Source organism: Aegilops tauschii, chromosome 6, assembly GCF_002575655.3.
Source record: "Aegilops tauschii subsp. strangulata cultivar AL8/78 chromosome 6, Aet v6.0, whole genome shotgun sequence".
In the NCBI taxonomy this organism is placed as follows: domain Eukaryota; kingdom Viridiplantae; phylum Streptophyta; class Magnoliopsida; order Poales; family Poaceae; genus Aegilops; species Aegilops tauschii.
Window position 1 is genome coordinate 450,893,601 of NC_053040.3, and position 22,175 is coordinate 450,915,775.

The window sequence follows — 22,175 nt, forward strand, 5'->3', positions numbered from 1 at the left end:
TGATGTAGCAGGGGATGACCTTGCGTTAATCAATATGCGTCTTGACAAGTCGCAAGGTATGTATTTGGGGCAATCCCCATACATTTTTGGTGGTATAAGCATGATGCTAAAATCTGTATGCTGGAATATGCGTGGCTGCATATGGTGCTGCCGCAGTTGAGGTTCTCTGAGCGGAGCTGGCCCGGGCCAAGGAACAGGCCCGGTGTAGCAATGCGGCTGCCGAAAAGGCATCGGCTGAATTAAAAGCCGAACAAGCTGCACGGCGCCAAGACGAGGAGAAGATATCCATGATGACGCTCGAACTGGAGAATGCTACTGGCCGCTGTGAATTTCTGGAGAAGGAGAGTAAAGCCTTAACGGCTGAACTGGACAAGGCCTTACAAGAGGCGAGAGAAGCGCGATCGGAATCCAGAGCAACCCATGAGGAGATCTGGCAAGCTAGGGAGATTGCGGCTGGTAAGCTGTTTCTGCTGCAAACCAAGTCCGGTGATCCGAACTATGCTCAGCTTAACCAAGTGTGGAGTTCTCCGGACGAGTTTTTAGACCTGCCAAAGAGTTCTTCCGATGCGGCGCAGTATTACCAAGCGCGGGATGGGTATGCAACGGAGAAGCTTTTTTGGTCGCAGTTTGGTGCATCAAAGCGCCCTCTGTTACTCAATGAACAGATGTCCCAATGGGCCGAACTTCATAGGATATCCGGCGCTGCCATGAAGAACGTCATAATCCGGTTGTGGCCAACCGAGCATGTTCCGAATAGCTATTTCGGTTTGGTGCAAAGGCTTGTTGACACGGTGCCGCGTATCGACGCTGTGAAGCGGTCAACGTGCATTGAGGGTGCACGGATGGCTTTTGCCCGAGTCAAGACATTCTAGGGGAAGATGAAGGCCATCGATGTTGCGACGAAGAGTCCACAAAAAGGCAAGGACCGTCCAGGACCGGAGCATTATTTTGAAGACGTCCTAGAGGCCGCCCGCTTGATAGAGGGTCAGTGCTCAAAAGACATAATGTTCGAGTGAGGTGTATGAGAGTTGTAAAAGACAATTTTATAGTTAATCTATTTTTATGTTTTGCTCGAAAGCTTGAATTCCTCATGTGCGGCCGTTTTAATATAATCTGAAAGTTTTCCAGTCGTCGGCTTCAGCCCCCTCGTAGGATGTATGGGGGTGTTTGGAAAAGCATTTAATCACTCTTTATCCAATGTCTTGGTCCATGAAGGAGGTGATAATGCGGCGAACCAGGCAATCAGACTATAGGGCGTTAACACTTTCACTTAGCCATAGGAGTTTTATGGTGGGACTACGACATAGCCCCTGGTATGTATGCGGCGTATGGTGCCTTACATATTTGATCTGAAAAAGATCCCTCGTGTGACACGAAGAATCACTAAAGATTCCATTAAGTCGTCAAGTGGTTGACCAGCTCTCGCCGCATCATGACAGTCAGTTTTCGGCTTTCTCTACTGAGGTACTTGACCAGATGAACCGGAAGCACAATCGCAGTAGTTCTCCCTTTACTACCCTAGCCGATAGAACGGAACGTAGGGTAGCAAGCACAGGAGCCGGGCAACCCAACTATTGACCCAAGACAATGATTCGGAGCTGATGCATATAAGGCCAAACTTGCGACGCCGAAGTACGTTGTAGAGCTGTTCGGGCTTTTGCTGGCAACTCATTTGTTCCCATACCGAGCCCTTGGCCGGTTATGCCAAGGTATATCTGTGAAACAACCATGGGAGCCTTTTTTAATGGCAAAACAACACGGATGATTAATTCGGATATTGTTTACTAGGAGCTGGGTGATATGCCAATGATTACTTATTATATATAAAAGCCGCCCTCCCAGCTATTTGACATGCTCGGGGTCGGGGGCGGAGGAATAGGCATAGTACAGGCTCAAAATAGAGAGTGCAGTCTACAAAAAGTTATTTTGGACCTCCTGTCGCACGTCTGCGCCGCCAGTCCTCGGCGGGGGGAATCCTTGATTGAAATAGCCCCTTAGGTGAGTGTACGGATCCGAACTCCGATAGAGCCAGTTTCAAATGTTTGTCCTGTTCGTCACCTGTTTCTAAGGGATAGTGAAGGAATAAATAAAGAGAAAAGGGATAAAAAATGTTACGGGGATGCTTGCAGGCTTGTCCGTAGTGTGCTTCCGCCAATGCCCATGGTATTTTGAGTGCGTAGTGATGTATGCGCGACACGAATTTTGCAGGTGTACGAGGTGGGCGGCGGAAGCTGGACTGCTATTTTCGCTCCGGGAGTAGTTGATCCTCCGGTGGAAACTGCTTCTGACCCCCGGTATTTCGTTGGTGAACCTCTCCGTCATCCCTGTCGCCTGGCGGCCTCCTCCCCTTGTGTTCAGCGTTGATCTTGCCGGCCTGTTTAAAGACCCAGCAGTTTCTATTAGTATGATTAGCTAGTTTATTGGGGTGGTCGTGAATCTGGCAGGGTCGGTCCAATATCCTGTCTAGGTTGGATGGTTCGTCTCGTTTCGCCTTGAATGGCTTCTTTTGTTGGCCGGGCTTGGGATTGCTGAACCCGGCGTTGACCGATGTGTTGCGTGATCTTTCATTATCATTGTGACTGTTGTATTTGCTTCCTCGTGGCTTGCCGTTGCCGTCTCGGATTTCGGAAGTGCCCGGGTCACTAGCGCTGTTGCTTCTACGAGCGAGCCAGCTGTCTTCTCCCGCGCAAAAGCGGGTCATCAGAGCAGTGAGGGCTGTCATGGATTTAGGTCCTTCTTGACCGGGGTGGCGTGCAAGCCATTCGTCCCGGACACTGTGTCTGAAAGCCGCAAGGGCTTCCGCGTCCGAACAGTCGACGATTTGGTTCTTTTTGACTAAGAACCGAGTCCAGAGCTTCCTGGCTGACTCTTTGGGCTGCTGGACAATGTGACTTTGGTCATCGGCATCCGGTGGCCGGACATATGTTCCTCGGAAGTTGTCGAGGAAGGCCTCTTCCAAATCCTCCCAGCTGCCTATGGAATTTTCAGGCATGCTGTTTAACCAATGCCGATCTAGCCCTTTTAGCTTTAGTGGGAGGTATTTAATGGCGTGGAGGTCGTCCCCATGGGCCATATGGATGTGGAGGATAAAATCTTCTATCCATACCGCGGGATCGGTTGTTCCGTCGTATGATTCAATATTGACGGGTTTGAATCCTTCGGGGAATTCATGATCCTTTACTTCATCGGTGAAGCAAAGCGGGTGTGCGGCGCCTCTATGTTGGGCCACACTGTGACATAACTCCGAAGGAGTCCATTTGCGGTTTTTCGGCTCGGGCGTGGCTACGTTTGTCACGTGCGAATAGGTAGCCATCATCGCGTGTCGAGGCATGCCTTTGCGATCCGTAGATCGGTCTTGTGTGTCCTGATCTACTGTCCAAGTCCCGCTGCAGGTCGTCTGGACAATCGTGAGCTGCGTTATTCTTGCCTTTACGATGAGGTGGGGCGGTCTGGTGTTCGTCTTGAGTTGCCCCTTTATCCGGACAGAGTTGTCGGCGACCTGCCGCATTGTGTGATGATGGTACGGGCTCCAACGCCTCGTTGTTGAACTGATGTAGCAATCTATGCTTCGGGTAGCTTTTGGCTAAGCCACTAAGGCCGTATTCTTCGGCGATCAGGACTTCGGTCCATCTATTGTTGAGTAGGTCTTGGTCAGCTCGAAGCTGCTGCTGCTTCTTTTTCAGGCTCCTTGCAGTAGCTATTAGCCTGCGCTTGAAGCGCTCCTGCTCGAGGGGCTCTTCGGGTACGATGAACTCTTCGTCGCCAAGGCTTACCTCATCTTCGGAGTGCGGAAGGTAGTTGTTGTCCTCCGAATTGTCGCTGGGCAGGGCCTGTTCATCGGGGCTGGTTTGCCTGTTTTCCTGTTCCTCCTGTTCGGATCTTGCTCCAACAGGGTCTTCATTGTTTTTGGCGTCATCCGGAGTACTATTTTCTCTGGTGCCAGTGTTGCTGCGATGTGACTTGGAGCGGTGTTTAGGGCGCCGGTACTTAGACTGTGTCTCAGGAGTTTTATTCTCAACTGGATCTCCTTTGTCATCGTCGCGAGCTTTTTTAAGTGTATCAACCATGTACACATCATACGAAGTGGTGGCCGTCCCACGTCCGGTGACTGGTGGGTCTTGGCCTTGCTCCTTGTCGGCATCGTCGTCTATGCCGTCAATGTCTTCGGAGCCATAACCAGGCATGTCAGTTAAGTCATCGACAGTGGCTATGAAGTGGGTGGCGGAGGGGAAGCGAAATTCTCCATTATCAGCCTCTAGCCGAACCGAACATAGTTTGGCTGTGAGTCTTGGCCCGTACATCTCTGCTTGTTCGGCTATGAGTCCCCCGCCAGGGACATGTTTTTATTTGAATTTAGCATATCGCCGAAGGGCGAGAGTTGGAAGATGTCTGCGGCGCTGAACTCGAAGATCGATAACCGATCCAGCTCGGTGTCTGCAGGCGTATGCGGTTCAGAGTTTGTAGCCGGAAATGATTCCGGAATTCTATTGACGCAGATATTCCCTGGTGTTGAGTCTGTGTGCGGCTCCAACGCCGCGGACTCGATGGATTTGGACGGTGCAATCTGCTCCGAATCTAAGGCCGTAGCAGTTACAGGAACCATCTCCTGAACCTGGTCCGATGACAGATTTAAGTCATGTTCATCGGAGCGAGGAGGAGCGATCGCTGTGGTCTCAAATCCATTGAAGATCAAGTCTCCACGGATATCCGCGACGTAGTTCAAGCTTCCAAATCTGACCTGGTGGCCAGGGGCGTAGCTATCGATCTGCTCCAGATGGCCAAGCGAATTGGCCCACAGTACGAAGCCGCCGAATACGAAAATTTGTCTATGGAGGAAGGTTTCTCCTTGGACAGCGTCACTATAGACGATCGAAGGGGCCATCGAACCTTTCGTCGACAGCACAGTGGAACTCTCAATGAAAGCGCCAATGTCGGTGTCAAAACCGGCGGATCTCGGGTAGGGGGTCCCGAACTGTGCGTCTAGGATCGATGGTAACAGGAGACAGGGGACACGATGTTTACCCAGGTTCGGGCCCTCTCTATGGAGGTAATACCCTACTTCCTGCTTGATTGATCTTGATGAAGATGAGTGTTACAAGAGTTGATCTAGCACGAGATCATAATGGCTAAACCCTAGAAGTCTAACCTGTATGACTATAGTAATGAGTATATGCCATCCGGACTACGCCCTCCGGTTTATATAGACACCGGAGGGATCTAGGGTTACATAGAGTCGGTTACATAAGAAGGAATCTTCATAGCTGGTCGCCAAGCTTTCCTTCCACGCCAAGGAGAGTCCAATCCAGACACGGGTACAGTCTTCGGCCTTCAAGTCTTCACAGCCCACCACTCCGGCCCATGGATAATAGGCCAGACGCCCGAGGACCCCTTAGTCCAGGACTCCCTCACCCGTGTTGTGAGCATGTGCATCTTGTTGAGGAGAATGCAAAGTTGAAGGAGCAACTTGAGAAAGGCCTTGTGTCTTGCATACAATGCGAGAAGAATCTCAATGACCTTTTGAGAAATCAAAAGGAAGTTGTGGCCAAGGTATGCGCCCAAGTCCAAGAAGAAGAATGACAAGGCCAACGACCTCCTCCTCTCAAGCAAACCTTTGTGAAGGAGGGAGAAGGTGCTTCTAAGGAGAAGAAGAAGAACAATGTGAAGGGTAGTGATGCCAAGAAGGGCAATGCTACCCCTCCCAACAAAGCCGGCGACTTTAACCCTTCTTATGTGTTATGTCGTGCGAGTGATGGACCTCTTCTTATGAGTACATTGAATGGTCTTTTTGGGTGCCTAAGACCCTTGTTACTAACATCAAAGGACCCATTACAAAATGGATACCTAAAACCAAGCATTGATCTCTTGTAGGTGTTTGCTTCCGGTGGGGGATCATGGTTGCTCGATAGTGGAGCCACTAATCATATGACCGGAAGCAAGGACTTGGTGGTGGACGTTCACAAGATTCCATCTATGCCCACCAATGTCGAGTGGGGTGATGCCTCGTCCTCTAAGGTATTGGGACTTGGCAAGGTTGTCATTTCTCATGATCTCACGATCGAGAAGGTCATGCTTGTTGAGTCCCTTTCATACAATTTACTTTCCGTTCGTCAACTTGCACTCATGGGCTTTGCCACTTTCTTTGATGTTGATACCATGGCCCTCTTGTGGAGCAAGACTCTTAAAGTAGCCTTTGTTGGGCATGTCGAGAACGGTCTCTATGTGATTAACTTTTCGAAGCGACGCACTAAGACCGCGACATGCCTAATGGCTAAAGTTGACGTGGGATGGCTTTTGGCATCGCCGTTTAACCCATGTCAATATGAGATCTTTGCAAAGTCTTCTCAAGGGGGACCATGTCCGTGGACTAACAAATGTTAGTTTTGCTAAAGATCGTGCTTGCAGTGCTTGTATCGAAGGAAAGCTACATGAAAAGGCTCACCCTCCCACGACTATCATTTACTCGAAGAGGCCTTTGGAGCTCTGTCACTTGGATCTCTTTGGGCCTCCATCCTTTGATAGCCTTGGGGGTAGAAAGTATTGCTTGGTGATTGTGGATGATTATTCAAGATACACTTGGGTATAGTTCTTCAAGAGGAAGAGCGAGACCCAACAAACCGTCACTGACTTTGCAAATGAAGCCCAATGTCAACACAATGCAAAGATCTTGACAATAAGAAGTGACAACGGCACCGAGTTCAAGAACTACACCTTGGATGAGTTTCTTAGTGATGAGGGGATCAAGCATCAATATTCCGCACCATACACCCCTCAACAAAATGGTGTAGCAGAGAGGAAGAACTAGACGTTGATGGATGCAGCAAGGACCATGATGGCAGAGTTCAAGTCTCCATACACCTTTTGGGCCAAAGCCATCAACACCGCGTGTCATGCATCCAATCGGCTCTATCTCCGCAAAGGCTTGAACAAGACTCCATATGAGATTCTCACCGGTAACAAGCCCAACCTCAAGTACTTCCGGGTGTTCGGGTGTAAGTGTTTCATTCTCAAGAAAGGTGTTCGGTTGTCTAAATTTGAGGCTAGAGCTTATGAGGGCATATTTGTTGGTTATGCTACAAACTCTCATGCTTACCGTGTCCTCAATAAGTCCACGGGACTTATTGAGGAGACGTGTAACGTGGAGTTTGATGAGAATAACGGCTCCCAAGTGGAGCAATGTGGCACTTGTGATGTAGGTGATGAAATTCCTCCCCAAGCCATAAGAAGAATGGAGTCGGTTTTATCCTACCCATTGAGGAACCCCTTGTGGCCGAAGGAGAAGGACAATGCTCCACTCAAGTGGAGCCATCACCAAACCAAGGCCCACACGCTTCCGAAGAACAAAGTGAAGGCCCTCAACCTCGTGAACAAGACCAAGGGCAAGATCATCCTCAAGATGGTGTTGAATCACCAAGTGATGCCCAAGGTCAAGTTCTCTCCTCCGAGCAAGTTCAAGATCAAAAGCAAGCTCAAGATCAAGAACTAGCTCAAGACGACGCTCAAGATGATCAAGTTTCCGCTCCTCAACTCACGCCTGAGTAGGAACTGGAGCGTCGTGCCGCTAAGATTGCTTCCAAGCTATCCACCAAAGATCATATCATGACAAATGTGCTTGGAAGCTTAAGAAAGGGGGTAAGCACTCGTAGACAATTAGCAAACTATTGTGAACATCACGCGTTTGTCTCTTGTGTTGAACCACAGAAGGTTTATGAGGCGCTCGAGGATCCGGATTGGCTTAATGCCATGCATGAAGAACTCAACAACTTCGAGCACAACAAGGTGTGGAGATTGGTGCCAAGGCCAATGGGGAACCACAATGTCATTGGAACCAAGTGGATATTCAAGAACAAGCAAGATGCTCATGGAATTATCATTCGCAACAAGGCTCGTTTGGTAGCACAAGGCTACTCCCAAGTCGAGGGTATCGACTACGGTGAAACCTTTGCTCCCGTTGCTCGCCTTGAATCCATTCGCATGTTGATTGCTTATGCTTCTCATCGTAGCTTTAAGTTGCAACAAATGGATGTGAAGAGTGCTTTTCTTAATGGTCCTATTAATGAGTTGGTATATGTCAAGCAACCCCCCGGGTTCGAGGATCCCTATTTTCCCGATCATGTGTACCAACTCGATAAGGCACTCTATGGCCTTAAGCAAGCCCCACGTGCGTGGTATGACCACCTTACCAAGTTGTTGCAAGATCACGGTTTTGAAATTGGGAAAATCGGCCCCACTCTTTTTACTAAGAAGGTCAAAGGAGAGTTGTTTGTGTGCCAACTATATGCTGATGATATTATGTTTGGTTCCCCTAACAAAGCTTTCAATGAGGAATTTGCCGCACTCATGACCTCCAAGTTCAAGATGTCCATGATGGAGAGTTGAAGTTCTTTCTCGGGTTCGAAGTCAAGCAACAAAGAGAAGGAACCTTCATCAACCAAGCCAAATACACTCAAGACATGCTCAAGAGATTCACGCTAAGTGATGTCAAGCCGGCTTCCACTCCAATGCCCGTCAAATGCCAACTTGACATATATCCCAGTGGTAAAGCGGTGGATCAAATGGTATATCGCTCCATGATTGGCTCCTTACTTTACCTTTGTGCATCTAGACCGGATATCATGTTGAGTGTGGGAATTTGTGCACGGTTTCAAGCCGCACCTAAGGAAAGCCAGTTTGTGGCGGTCAAGCGAATCTTTCGATATTTGGTTCATATCCCAAACTTTGGCTTATGGTATCCAATAGAGGATCTAACTTCAACCTTGTGGGCTATTTGGACTCTGATTTGGCAGGAAACAAAGTGGATAGGAAGTCCACTTCCGGAGGGTGCCAATTTCTTGGTTGCTCTTTGGTGAGTTGTTCTTCCAAGAAGCAAATTTGGGTGTCTCCCTCGTCCACCGAAGCGGAGTATGTGGCCGCCGGTAGTTGTTGTGCACAACTTCTATGGATGAGGAAAACTTAGGATTACGGTGTCATTTGTGACAAAGTGCCTCTTTGGTGTGATAATGAAAGTGCCATCAAGATTTCTCTCAACCTGGTTCAACACTTCAAGACAAAGCATATTGAGATTCAGTATCACTTCATCCGGGATCACATTAGGCGAGGGGAGATCGAGCTCAACTATGTCAACACTCATGATAACTGTAAGTGCATCTAGTGCCACCCTTAGTTGGTTTTGGAGTATTGACGACAAACCTGGTTGAGGGACTAATGTGTTTGTGAGAATTGCAGGATAACACAGGTAGTAGTCCCTCATTGATTCGGTTTACCTACCTGAGATGACCCCTAAAAATGTATGAAGACATTGAAGACAATGGTGGTATGTGAAGAAATTCACATTGAAGACTATGACTAGAGAAGGCGTTGCGTGAAGACTATGGAGCACGAAGACTTAGTTGTTTCGTTGTTTCCCTTTCTTCTTTGTTGAGTCGTAGGAACCACCATACTGTTAAGTGGGGTCCAAGTGAACAAAGTCAGAGTGAATGAAGTGATGCTCAACCAAATCCTATGTCTTCGAGCGAAGACAATGAGAGCAAATCTTATCCAGAGCTGGATGAGTCAGCTTTGCTTGTAGTCCAAGTAAAGTTGCCGTGTGTGTTTGAAATCTGACCGTTGGAACATGTGTCAGTTCCTTAGTGACCCAGGGTCATTTCGGACAAATCAGGTCGGGTTGCCTAGTGGCTATAAATGGCCCACCCCCTACACCATAAATTGGTTGGCTGCTCAGAGTTAGTGCACGGCTTTTGTCGTTTGAGAGCAACCCACCTCTGAAGCTTTTGAGAGAGAGAAATCCTTGCGAGGGCAAAGCCCAAACACCGAGAGCCAAAGAGTGTTAGGCATCACTGAAGTCTTTCTGTCTGCGTGAACTGAAGACTTGTTACACTTGAGGACTGTGAATCCTCCAGCCGGTTAGGCGTCGCGTTCTGAGCATCCAAGAGTCATTGTGGATCGCCGGTGAACGAAGTCTGTAAAGGTTTGGAAGTCTACCTTGAAGACTTACCAGAGTAATTGGGCGAGGACTGGGTGTCCTTAGCTCAAGGGGAATAAGGTGAAGACGCGGTCTTCTGAGTTGAATCTCAGCCTCCCCAACCAGACATACAGTTGTCACAGCAACTGGAACTGGTCCAACAAATCCTGTGTCCTCAACAAGTGACTTGTTCTATCCTCTCCCTCTCTTTACTTAGAGTTTGTCTTCGTGAAGTCATTGCCTATTTGCTTTACCTGTTTGTCTTCACTGTTTGACTACTATCATTATTTGGCTTCATACCGTCTTCCATTCTGATCCTTTCTACCTAGCTGCTATTAGTTTTCGTGCTTTCACTTCATTGCATACTTGACTATGGGTTGCTTAGTGTAGTTTACCTTCCACTGCATATCAATAGGGTCATTTCTATTGTTTGTCTTCGAAACTTCCATGTTTTGAAGACTTTCATAAAAATCGCCTATTCACCCCCCCTCTAGTCGATAACTAGCACTTTCAATTGGTATGAGAGCAAGGTACTCCCTTGTTCTGTGTGATTCGGTTTAACCACCTGGAGTTTTAGCTATGTCGACTGCAGGGATAATCAAAGTCTCCGCTGCGTGCCCTATCTTTAATGGTCATGATTATCCCAAATGGAAGACTATGATGAGGAAGCGACTCCTTGCAATGGACAGTGAGCTTTGGACAGTCACGGAGATTGGCCTCACTGACTTATGCAAGATGGCGCATGCAGACGATATTCAGAAATTCACTCTGCTGGACGCCAAGGCGAAGGACATTATATGCTCATCTCTGTCCAGAGATGAGTTCAGGCGCATCATGCTTCTCTGCAATGCAAAGCTTATATGGGATCAGATCTCTGATGTTTACGAAGGTCATCAGACATGTCAGGATCCCTGGTTCCTCGAGTTCAAGGATTCACTTAAAACAATGTCTCCCGAACCCGAACCCGAGCCATCTACTCCCACCTACTGCTTCATGGCACGTGGTGCCAAGGTAAAATAACGCGATGCTTACTTTCAAATATCAAGTGAAGATGACTCTGATTGTGAATCCAAACCCAGCTACAAAACACTTGCTAAATTGCAACTGAACAACAAAAAGCTATGGAACATACTCAAAACTGTTAGACAAAAGCGATGACCTGTTGGACGCAGAAATGACCCGTTCACAGTCCTTAGTTGAAGACATAAAAAATCTTCATGCTAAGTACCAAGAACTTGAAAGTCGTCATGAAACGCTCTCAACTACTCATGAGAAGCTCTCCTATGATTATCTTCAAAGGAAGCAAGAGCTTGAGAAATTGAGAGCAGCTCATGAAGATCTTCAAAAAGAGAATGAGTCACTTCGCGCTCAACAGATCAGTCCCACTCAGGATGGATTTGAACCACCATGTCTAAAATGCCTTGAGCGTGACAATGCTACCTCTGTTGCTGAATGTTCTACTGCTGCTACTGTTGCATTGTCTTCAATTGTTGATGTGGTAACTAACCCCTCTACTGAGGATACCACTACTATTGCTGATGAAAATGCTAGGTTGAAGACATTGCTTGAAACAGAGATGTACAAAAGTCTGAAAGGGCATCAGACACTGTGCGATGTCCTCAAAAAGCAGATTCTGAACCGAAACCCTAGGAAAGAGGGTGTTGGGTTCGAGAGGAAAATGAATGTTGATGGTTCCTACTGGAAGCCTGAGCAGTACCCCAAAACCACTTGGGTTGCTGCAAAGGGACCTTCAGTGGACCCATCCACCTTATCTGGCTTTACCTGTGCTAACCCCATTATCATTGATGAATCCTTTGATGCAAACTATAAACTGTTTAAGAATCAGAATGGTGAAGTGTTTGCCAGGTATATTGGAACTAACTGCAGGAATGGGCCACCTATGAAGAAGATCTGGGTTCCCAAAAGCTGTCTTGAGAATCTTCCAGTGAATGTCATCATGACACCACCTGGGAAGAAGACAAACCCCAGGCCTAAGGCTTCATATGGTCCAAAGGCTTCATACAGACAGAGGACTCACCTGAGTCACCCTAACGCCAACGTTTTGCAGGGAAACCATACTCGGACTTATGAATATGAGCGTGTGTCTTCAAACCGCTATGTTCATAGAACTAAGAACTTTTCTGCTTATTCATATGAGTATCATTCATCTCCTGCAAGGCTATTTGCTAGGGCTCCAAAGCCAAAGTTCTCAGATGCTGCACTTAGACTCATTGCTTCTAAGCCACCCCTGAAGATGTGGGTGGTTAAGAAGAATTAACTTTCTTTTGCAGGGAAAGGTCTCCAGCCGGAAATCAAAGGCATCTGATGCTATTGCTGGGGACCTAAAACATCTTGTAGGGCGCAAGATCAAATGCCTAAATGGTCTTACTATGTACTTTGTTCCTGAATCGTTTGCCATTCATCCTATCTGTCCTAATCTTGATCTGAGCTTCAATAATCCTCTTGCCCGTCAAATGTTTATGCTTCACACATCTCTTGGTGAGGCCTATCCCCCTGACTGTACTGTAGGGTATGACACCTCATGCTTCAGAATGGATTATGGACAGCGGATGCACTAATCATATGACTGGTGATCGAAGTCTACTTATGGACTCAACTTTACATCCATCTGACAAGAGTCACATCACATTTGCTCACACTGGTAAAAGCAAGGTATTGGGTCTAGGTAGAGTTGCAATCTCAAAGGATTAGCACATGGATAAAGTGATGCTTGTTGAATCCCTTGGTTTCAACTTAATGTCCGTCTCAATGCTTTGTGACTTGAACATGATTGTGATATTTGGAAAATATCGTTGCCTTGTACTTATGGAATCTGACAAGTCTCTAGTCTTTGAAGGGTACCGGAAAGATGATCTATACATGGTAGATTTCTCAGCAGGGCAACAGCTTTCCGTATGTCTTCTTGCAAAAGCTTCAGAGTGCTGGCTCTGGCATCGGAGGCTAGGGCATGCTGGCATGAGGAACTTACACACTCTCGCCAAGAAGAAGCATGTCATAGGCATCGAGGGCGTCAAGTTCAAGAAGGATCATTTGTGCGGTGCCTGCGAAGCTGGAAAGATGACTAGGGCCAAGCATCCCTCGAAGACAATCATGACGACATCTCAACCCTTCGAGCTGCTACACATGGACTTATTTGGCCCTACTCACTACTCTACCCTAACAACAACTACTTGTCTCTATGGCTTCGTCATTGTTGATGATTACTCAAGGTATACGTGGGTGCACATAATTCTCTACAAGACTGAAGTGCAGGATATCTTCAGACGCTTCGCAAACCGCGCCATGAATAACTATGGCGTCAAAATCAAGCATATCAGAAGTGACAACGGCACTGAGTTCAAAAACACCGGACTTGATCTTTATGTGGATACAATGGGGAATCACTCATGAGTTCTCCGCTCCGTACACACCTCAGCAGAATGGCATCATGGAGCGCAAGAACAGAACCCTCATTGAGATGGCTCAAACAATGCTCGATGAATACAAGACACCAAGAAAATTCTGGCCTGAAGCTATTGACACTGCATGCCATGTCATCAACCGTGTTTATATTCACAAGCTTCTGAAGAAAACATCCTATGAACTCCTCACTGGCAAGAAGCCAAATGTCAGTTACTTCAGAGTATTTGGTGCTAGGTGCTGGATCAAGGATCCACATCACAAATCAAAATTTGCACCGAAAGCACATGAAGGTTTTATGCTCGGTTACGGAAAGGACTCGCACTCCTGCAGAGTTTTCAACCTCTTTCTCTATAAAGTTGTTGAAACTGTGGATGTACGGTTCGATGAAACCAATGGCTCGCAAAGAGAGCACTTGCCAAATGTGCTAGATGAAGTTCCACCTAGTGAATCAATCAAGCTAATGGGAACTGGTGAAATCATGCCGTCTGAAGCATAGCCTGAAGAGGAACTTATCATTTCTGCACCTAATCAACCTGAAGACAATGCTCAGCCCGAAGACAATCCTCCCAATGATGACAATGATCAGCAAGAGCAAAATCTTCGTCCAGTTCATCCGCGTGTTGCAAACGAAGTACAGATTGAGAAGATAATTGATAGCATAAATGCGCCTAGTCCACTCACTCGTTCAAGAGCAACACAGCTAGCAAATTTCTGTGGGCACTTTGCTTTTGTTTCAATTTCCGAGCCCAAGAAAGTTGTTGAAGCCTTTATGGAACCTGAATGGATTCAAGCTATGCAAGAGGAGCTTCAACAGTTCAAACTGAACAATGTCTGGGATCTGGTCAAGCGTCCTAACCCTCGCAAGCACAACATAATAGGCACAAAATGGATATATCGCAACAAGCAAGATGAGCATGGTCAAGTCGTCAGAAACAAGGCTCGTCTTGTTGCTGAAGGATATACTCAAGTTGAAGGGATTGACTTCGATTAAACATTTGCTCCTGTGGCTAGGCTTGAAGCTATTCGCATACTGCTAGCCTATGCAAACCATCACAACATCTTGCTATATCAAATGGATGTGAAGAGTGCATTTCTCAACGGCAAGATTGAAGAAGAAGTGTATGTTGCACAACCTCCTGGCTTTGAAGATCCAAAACATCCTGATATGGTGTACAAGCTAAACAAAGCACTGTATGGCCTCAAACAAGCTCCTCGCGCTTGGTATGACACGCTCAAAGACTTCCTGAAGAGCAAAGGATCCAAACCTGGTTCCCTGGATCCCACACTCTTCACGAAGACATATGATGGTGAACTGTTTGTATGCCAAATATATGTGGATGACATTATCTTTGGCTGCACCAATCAGAAATATAGTGATGAGTTTGGACACATGATGCAAGAGCAATATAAGATGTCCATGATGGGTGAGCTGAAGTTCTTCCTTGGTCTTCAAATTCGCCAGCAAAGAAATGGCATCTTCATATCTCAAGAGAAATACCTCAAAGATTGCCTGAAGAAGTTCGGAATGCATGACTGCAAAGGTTATACGACGCCAATGCCAACAAAAAGTCATCTGGGTCCTGACCCCAATGGTAAAGAGTTTGATCAAAAGGTATACCGCTCCATGATTGGTTCTTTACTTTATCTATGTGCATCTAGGCCAGATATTATGCTTAGTGTTTGCATGTGTGCTCGATTCCAAGCTGCACCAAAGGAATCGCATCACTTAGCAGTGAAGCGAATTCTTCGATATTTGGCTTACACCCCAACATTAGGATTATGGTATCCAAAGGGCTCAGAGTTTGATCTGGTTGGATTCTCGGATGCTGATTATGCTGGTGACAAGGTGGATCGCAAGTCTACATCAGGCACATGTCACTTTCTGGGACGATCACTTGTCTGTTGGTCTTCAAAGAAGCAGAACTGTGTATCACTATCCACTGCTGAATCTGAATACATTGTTGCTGGATCTTGCTGCGCTCAGCTTCTATGGATGAAGCAAACTCTCAAGGACTATGGCATCCATCTGAAACAAGTACCACTCTACTGCGACAACGAAAGCGCCATCAAGATTGCCAACAACCCATTTCATCACTCGAAGACAAAGCACATTGAAATTCGTCATCACTTTCTCAGAGATCATGTCATGAAGGAAGATATTGATATCATACACGTCAACACTGAAGAGCAACTGGCAGATATCTTCACAAAGCCCTTGGATGAGAAAAGGTTTTGCAAGTTACGGTGTGAGCTAAATATCTTGGAATCCTCAAATGTCCTGTGATCAGGCACACATCCTAACAATTATGCATGTTGATGACTTAGATGTGCAACACACTAAGTAAAGTATATCTTCAATCAATGAAGACTTACATTCTAAGTGTGAATACATTAACGTGGAATTTGACCTCGGAGCGCCACGATAATTGTGCGTCGTGTCTGGGTCTAATACTTCCTATACGGTGGGTAACGCCACCACCAAATTCTTTTGTTTGAAGTGTCTTTCTCATGGCGTTACATTTGCTATGTCTTCACATTTGATTTGTCGTCAACTTCAACTTGTCTTCTTGATTATCTTCACTATGTTGATTTGGTTGTATTCTAATATATATATATATATATATATTAGTGTTCTGTCCTCTACAACATTCACTTATAGCTATGTCTTCTCTGTTGAATCTTTTGAACTAAGTGAATGTGATCGGACCCTAATCCCTCTATGCTTTCTACCTCAAACTCTATCTATCCAAATCATATGCATTCTGTTGAAACTGTCGAATGTCTTCTCTGCGTCCTTGTCAGCAGAAGATACAGAGACAAACATTAAATCTGTTTTAAATGCTCTATTCTTATTGCCTGAAATCCGGAGAAGCCGGAACGACCATCCGACAGTCCAGGCGGGCGTGGGAACGTGGGACAACCCCAAATGTGTTGCATGTTAGCCACGTGTCCCTCAGATGTGAACTGCCAGGGGCACCTGCGTAATTGCGCTGTGCCGTCCCTTTCCCTATAAATGCAAGTCCAATTGCTGTCAAAATCTTTCTTCCACCTCTCCACCTCGCCAAACCCTAGCGCCACCGCTAGCCCTCGACGACTCCGGCGACGAAGCGCTTAGCTGCCGCAACTTCTCCGACGCTGTCTTCACGCCGGCCGCGGACATCGTCTTCTCCGCCGCCATCGTAGGTGTCTTCCGTCGCCAAGTTAGGGCACGGAAGATCGAACTGCTCGGCCTCCACTTCTTCTCCATCTAGCAGTTCATCGTGTGGTAAATAAAAACCCTCTTTTTACCGTCTTTTTGATCCAATAGATTCATCCCTTTTTACCAAAAGTGGTTTCTGCCTCCACAATGATGAATCTATCCTGTGTGCATCTCATACAATGCCTAGTATATTCACTTATGCTTCACACATAGTTAGATTCCTCACTTGTACTTATTCTTGGATTCGTACAAATCTGGAACCGACTCTCAACATATAAGTGAATGTCTTCGCGCTATGAGGTCAATGTCTTCTAAACTGATTTATCTTCAAAATCTTCTGAGAATGCATATGACCTCTTCCCCTTCCCCCGCATCTCTAATGCTGTCACAGGTACATGTCTGTGGGAGAATCCCTTGGTTCTCATAGTCTGCATTCATTTGCAGAATTCTTACAGCATCACATCAATTCTCTCGAAGCCAGCTCTTGTCTGACCAGCAGACGGAAGCCTTTCAGTTTAAACTTCATGGCAACAGAGAAATCAGCTAGGAAGGGTGGCAGACAGCGCCGTGGGAACACCTCAAGAGATTTGCCTCCTGACCTCTATGAGCTGTACAAGACTGATCCAGAGGAGGACTATAATCAGAGAAAAACCTGAATCCAATGGATTTGAAGATATTGGGCAGAACAGTGGTACAAGTACAAGTTCATGACCCAGGAGTATGCCGAGAAGAATGCCATCAAGCGACCATGGGGAGACATCTTGTACAAAAATCTTCCACCCAGGTCCAGAGCTGAAGCCATTGAGCAAGGCTTCTATCCTTGCATGGTCCATGGGCCACAACCAGCTGATGCCGACCCATCGTCTTTGCTATGGTGTCGAAATGACAATCTGTTCAAACGCAATTTTCAGTTTGCCAAGAACTCTGCCAAGGAAAACAAGAAGTCCTGTGGATTAGACTTCAACCCAGGTCCCTCTGCGCCTCGTGCTGATGGCATGCGTGAAGCTGAACCAAATCTTGTTGGGCCCTTCTATGACCTAGAAGGTCTCATCACTCATATCAGGGTTCAAGGGGCAGATGTGGATCGACCTGCAGATGACACTGACTCTGATGAAGCGCCTGCACCTCCGAAGCCGAAGAAGCAGAAGAAACCCAAGGCTCCGAAGCCTTCCTCTCCACCAAAAGCTTCGCGAGTGAAGCCCTTGGCCATAGCTCCTCTTGCACCAAGTGTGCAGTCTGAAGATCTCTCTCGCGTCTCCAAGACCGAGAAGAAAAAGAAGAAGCCCATGCACTCCTCCAGTCCTGCTCTGACTCCTGCTGTCGTATTGAGAAACGAGAATGAAGCCATTGATCTGTCGAGTGACGACAATCTTGCTGATGACGCTCTAGAGCAACTGATAAAGAGCAAGCAAGAAGCAGAAATCTTCAATGACTTGCCTCTCTTTGACGTGGCGGTCATCAACAACTTCATTGATGAGTGGTTTGACACCCCCAATCTCAGCTTTGATGATCTGCAACTTCCAATTGGCCTCAGCGTCTCCTTTCACGGCGCTATTTCTCCTGAGCTAGCTCTTGCTCAGAAGATTGTTGAGCTGAAACACAAGATTGATTTTGAAAAGGCTCAGTTCAAGAAGCATATGGCCAGGCTCAGTGTGAAGGATGTCCAAAACTTCAAGGTCATGATGCATGAGCTCAAAGAGGCGTTTCACAAGAAACGTGAAGAAGCTAAAGGTTCTCGTGAGCGCATGAAGATTCTTGCTGACAAGTGCGTTCAGGCTTACAATGAAGCTGAAAAGCGCAAGGCTCTTGGGCGTCCAGGCATTGACCCCAGGATGGCTGCCAAGAAGAAGAAGCCATCTGTGGACCAAACTGAACCATCTAGGCGGGAAGAGCCTCGCATTGTCTTCCCTGCCAGCATGACAGGCATGAAGCCTAAGGTCCCCACAGTGTCTTCAGAGCTTCAGAAGACTAGGGCAGCTGAAGCCAAGGCCAGGAAGCGCAAGACCAAGAACACCTCTGATGCTGCTCCACCCACCAAGAAGCGCAAGACCAAGAAAGACCGGGCTGCTCCCACAGAGCCCCTTGTAGTCGAGCCAATCTCTGTTGCTCGTCCTGATTCTGCACACCAAGAACGACGCATGATAGTTCATGAGCCTGCTTCCACAGAGGCTCCTGAAGCTGAAGATATTATAGCTGTTGACCCCACCACAGCTGAAGACATTGGTCACCACAACAATGTTGAAGATGATGAAGTCCTTCCTCAGATCGAGCATAATGTGGTATCATCGCCTGTTCTCACGAACAGCGAACTCATCAGCATTGGTCGTCCATTGACGCCAATTGCTCAGGATGACTCATGGGCTGATCACCCACAAGAATCCCACGTGATGAAGACACACCAGTTACTCCCCCAACACAGGTCACCACTCCAGTGGTTGACAATGACGATTTTGAGGCCCAACCAACTCCATCTCCACAAGCGTCGCCAGTGTTTTGCGGCTTCATAAAGGACCAAGGCCACAAGTCAATCTGTCAAGTGTTCCAGAAGGAGATGAGCGCCAATCTGTTTCACGCCAAGTGTTTCCTGAAGCCTCTCCTACTGTGAACATCCCTGAGTCTGAAGCCAAAGCGGCTGAAGATATTCCGGCTGCATCAGCCAATGAAGAAGAAACAAGAGAAGAAGAAGCACGTGTTGCCACACCCCCTGCCAACCAAGTTGTTCTCGAGGAGAACGTGTCCGACCCTCCAGCTCCTGAAGTGGAGGTTTCACATACTGAGGCGGCCACCAACACCACCACTGAAGCCAATGATGTTGTCATGGCAGAAGCTAATGTGGCGCCTGAAGTGATATCACCTGAAGCCAATGCTACACCTGACGCAAATCAGCAGCCTGAAGTCAATGCCACTGCTCCTGTTCCGCCTCCAAGGCCACATACTATCGAGAAAGCATACAACTATGGCTAGCTCATCACTGTCAAATGGCCTCTTCTGGTTCCTCCGCCTGCTGCTGGTCCTCAATTTGATTACCACGTCGAGCACAGGCCTCAGGTTCAGAAGCCAAAGCCCAGACTGCCCAGGTTTCCAGGTACTGCCACTTCGCCAGGGTCCTTCAATGCTAATGGCTTCATAGCGCACAACACCTTCTTCGACAGCGCCAAGAACCCCTACTCTAAGGCAAGGATCTCATCTGATTGGTTCTGGAGCTATCAGCAGCGCAGCTACTATTCATGTGTTCTTTATGATCAAGGGCACATCTTCCCTCATATGTGTCTTGACACTGAAGCCATTGCTGGACTGCCATGCCTTGAATAAGCCGTCGACTGCTTTCGTGATGCGGGTTTGCTTCACTTTGTGACTGACAAGGAGCATTGGAATGAAGAACTTCTGCTTCAATTTTATGCTACCCTCCACATTCGTGGCTACAACAGGGATCCGAAGACTTGGGTCCTTGAGTGGATGACAGGCAATGTCCATCATGAAGCCAAAGCCTTTGACATCATTGAGCTTACCGGCCTGCCCACTCCAGGAGAGCTTTATGAACCTGATTGTCAGCTTCACCGCAATGCATTGGAGAGTATCGTCCATAAACCAGAGCCCAACATGAGCCAAATGTTGAGCATGATGAAGCCTCTACCACCTGACGCTAATTACCCAAAGGAATTCTTTGTCGAAGACCTCGAGTATCTGCCTCGCACAATCTATCACATCATCAGGCAAACTCTATGGCCTGTCAAAGGACATTCATCAGCTGCAAAACTTGAAGGAGCAATGAAGACTTTGGTCTTTTATATCTTCAATGGCATCAGCTTCAATGCTCAAGACTTCTTTATCCGACAGTTGGCTGCGTCTGGCTCTGATCTTTTTGGCCTAAAGTTCTATGCTCCGTGGGTCATGCGCCTTATCAAGCTACACTCAGCTGTCAACTATCAGCCCTCTGCTCGCAACCATTTGATCTTTCTGCCAGAGGTTGATATGTCAGTTGAAGCCATATACCCAGAGCCTGCCAAGGAGCCTGTCAGTCTTCAAAATGCTGATCACCAAAGCTTCTCGCAACCCATTGAAGGGGTCCAAACAGTCACTCGTGTCTATCCATTGGCTGGAAATACTCGCTTACCTCACCGTGCACAGACTGAAGCTACTGAGAGCACCATTGCCCAAAGGCCTCGGAAGCGCTCTCGTGTTCTGAATGACCGAGAACTTCTTGTGGCACTACATCAGAAACAAGACAAGCATCACTTCTGGCTTAAGCGACAGATGCAAAGCCTCTTGGTGGATGTCAATCGCATTCGCAATCTTGCCACCAAGAATGCTTTTGTCAGTCACAAGACCTGTCGGCGATCATGGAAGAGTTTGACATTGCTCAACGCTGAAGCAGATCTTCAAGACGATGGCTTCACTGAAAGATTCAAGTTTGACACCACTCCCCCAAGGAATGTTGTCCTACGTCGAACTCCATCCCATGAAGACTCTAACTATTCTTCCTCCGCCGCAACCGTGAATGCCAGAGTGATCGATGATGAAGATGATGCTACTTCAACACCCACGACTTCAGCGCGCATCGACACTGCACCAAGTTCGTCTGCACCGCCAAACCCCAACGCCGACCCTGCATCTACTCCTACTCCTTCTGGGAATGCGTAGAGACTCTATGTCTTCAAACCTTTTTGGTCCTTACTGACAAAAGGGGGAGAAGCATATGAGTTGATAGTCTTCAAGCGGGTCCATATGGGCGGTTGCTTTATATTTTGCCTAGTGTCTACAACTCTCGCTTTTGATACATTTGGCTCTTTGAGTTGTAACACTTAAACTCGATGGTCGTCTGCTACTTATTTGCTATTCTGTGATGCGATGATAAATTCCGCATGTGCGATGATAACTTCCGCACTTAGGTCATTTTGTAGACGTCCATTTTTCATTATGCATGTCATTTTCTTTGTTATATCAAATCATGCATGATGAATTGTCGTCATAAGTTGAAGAGGATCTCCACAAGTACAACCTGCCATGTGAATTTGCATTCCAAAAGCAAATTACTTTTATGCACATCTTCAGGGGGAGCCCTTGCCACTTATGAAGACAATACCTTATCCTTTACAATTTCAAATACTTTATCCCCGTTGAAAACTTCAACCAGTTTGTCATCAATCACAAAAAAGGGGGAGATTGTAAGTGCATCTAGTGCCACCCTTAGTTGGTTTTGGCGTATTGACGACAAACCTGGTTGAGGGACTAATGTGTTTGTGAGAATTGCAGGATAACACAGGTAGTAGTCCCTCATTGATTCGGTTTACCTACAGGAGATGACCCCTAAAAATGTATGAAGACATTGAAGACAATGGTGGTATGTGAAGAAATTCACATTGAAGACTATGACTAGAGAAGGCGTTGCGTGAAGACTATGGAGCACGAAGACTTAGTTGTTTCGTTGTTTCCTTTTCTTCTTTGTTGAGTCGTAGGAACCACCGTACTGTTAAGTGGGGTCCAAGTGAACAAAGTCAGAGTGACTGAAGTGATGCTCAACCAAATCCTATGTCTTCGAGCAAAGACAATGAGAGAAAATCTTATCCAGAGCTGGATGAGTCAGCTTTGCTTGTA

The 22,175-nt window shown here is 47.0% G+C and overlaps 1 pseudogene; it reads left to right on the top strand.

Moving 5' to 3' along the window:
* The first annotated feature begins 290 nt into the window (after positions 1-290).
* Positions 291-12,252, top strand: LOC141026168 (uncharacterized; annotated as a pseudogene).
* The last annotated feature ends 9,923 nt before the right edge of the window (positions 12,253-22,175 follow it).